We start from the raw sequence: 2500 nt of genomic DNA, 5'->3' as shown, positions 1-2500 counted from the left end.
TTAGAGTGTTTTACTTGTTTTAAGGGTTTTGCTCCTAAATGATCTCAGTAAGATATTACAGCTTGATGCTGAGATTTGATGACCTATATTGAGTAAAACATGCTTGAAACTAGAATATCAACTGATGCAAAGCTGTGTCATCAACACTCACGAGTATAAAACTGCTTTTTCAAAGTAATAATTTCTTATTTCAAGCATGTCAAGATAATATTTTTCAACATATTGAGCAAAAAGGTCTAATTTTTTTTTCTACCAAGAAAAGTGCACTTGTTATTAGTGAGAATATACTTATTTTAAGGTATTTTTGGGTTCATTGAGGTAAGCTAATTTGACTTGTTTTGGAAAGTCTTGACAAGCCAAATTTTCTTGTTCTATTGGCAGATAATTTTGCTTAGTTCAAATAAAATACCCTTAATTTTTTTTTTTTTCCTTCTTTTTGAACACTGACTTTTTGCAGTGTGTGCAGGTGAGATGTATATGGAATAGTTTGAATGGGAAAATAAATAAATAAATTCAGAATATATATATATATATATATATATACACTCACGAGTATAAAACTACGTTTTTAAAGCAATAATTTCTTATTTCAAGCATGTCAAGATAATATTTTTCAACATATTGAGCAAAAAGGTCTAATTTTTTTTTCTACCAAGAAAAGTGCACTTGTTATTAGTGAGAATATACTTATTTTAAGGTATTTTTGAGGTTAGCTAATTTTACTTGTTTTGGAAAGTCTTGACAAGCCAAATTTTCTTGTTCTATTGGCAGATCATTTGGCTTAGTTCAAATAAAATACCCTTAATTTTTAATTATTTTTTTTTCCTTCTTTTTGAACACTGACTTTTTGCAGTGTGTGCAGGTGAGATGTATATGGAATAGTTTGAATGGGAAAATAAATAAATAAATTCAGAATAATCGTGATTAGAGATGTCTGATAATGGCTTTTTTTTACCGATATCCGATATTCCGATATTGTCCAACTCTTAATTACCGGTACCGATATCAACCGATACTGATATATACAGTCGTGGAATTAACACATTATTATCTGGATGCATTAAACAATGTAACTTTACCATGAATTGATTAACGTGGACCCAGACTTAAACAAGTTCAAAAACGTATTCGGGTGTTACCATTTAGTGGTAAATTGTACGGAATATGTACTGTGCTGTGCAATCTACTAATACAAGTTTCAATCAATCAATCAAAAACAAGGTTTTCCAAAATAAGAGAACAACTTCAACTCCAGTTATGGAAAAAAAATGCCAACATGGCACTGCCATATTTATTATTGAAGTCACAAAGTGCATTATTTTTTTTTAACATGCCTCAAAACAGAAGCGTGGAATTTGGGACATGCTCTCCCTGAGATAATCCTGATACCCACTACAACTATGGGAAATACTATACTTTGACTTTCACAAAGTGCATTATTTTGTATTTATTTTAAACATGCCTCAAAACAACAGCTACAAAAACAATGAAGGCACACAGCTTCAGTCCAGAGTATACTAGAGCACACTTGCCAACCTTGAGGGTGTATATTGTAGCGTCCCGGAAGAGTTAGTGCTGCAAGGGGTTCCGGGTATTTGTTCTGTTGTGTTTATGTTGTGTTACGGTGCGGATGTTCTCCCGAAACCTGTTTGTCATTGTTGTTTGGTGTGGGTTCACAGTGTGGCGCATGTTTGTAACAGTGTTAAAGTTGTTTATACGGCCACCCTCGGTGTGACCTGTATGGCTGTTGATTAAGTATGTCTTGCATTCACTTGTGTGTGTGTGTAAAAACCGCATATATTATGTGACTGTATGGAGGAAAAGCGGACGTGACGAGGTTGTAGAGGACGCTAAAGGCAGTGCCTTTAAGGCACGCCCCCAATAATGTTGTCCGGGTGGAAATCGGGAGGAAATTCGGGAGAATGGTTGCCCCGGGAGATTTTCGGGAGGGGCACTGAAATTCGTGAGTCTCCTGGGAATATCGGGAAGTTGAAACAGACACCGATAATTTCCGATATTACATTTTAAAGCATTTATCGGCCGATATTATCGGACATCTCTAATCGTGATTATTATTTGTAACGATTCTTAATCGATTAAAAAAAATATATATATATTATAATTGTTTTTCTTTCCAATCTGTCCTGTCCAGCCACTCAGGCAAATCATATATTTTTGATGTAGATAAGAGGTGTCAAACTCACATGGAGGAAAATCTACTCCCCAAGTGGGCCGGACAAGTAAAATCATGGCATGATAACTTAAAAATAAAGACAACTTCGGATTGTTTTCTTTGTTTAAAAATAGAACAAGCACATTCTGAAAATGTACAAATCATAATGTTGGTTTTTTTTTACACTTACATGTCGCAGGTAACAGTATTCTATTTTCCTTTGTCGTTATTTATACATTGTGAATACATGATGTGATCGTGTTCATCAGTCATGGAATTGAGTCTGGCAGAGTTTTCAAATGCTCTCATTGGTGTCAATCTATCAGG

The sequence above is a fragment of the Entelurus aequoreus genome, linkage group LG26 (genome assembly GCF_033978785.1).
Source record: "Entelurus aequoreus isolate RoL-2023_Sb linkage group LG26, RoL_Eaeq_v1.1, whole genome shotgun sequence".
Lineage (NCBI taxonomy): Eukaryota > Metazoa > Chordata > Actinopteri > Syngnathiformes > Syngnathidae > Entelurus > Entelurus aequoreus.
The sequence above is the reverse complement of the archived record's forward strand: the minus strand, read 5'-3'. Positions refer to the sequence as shown.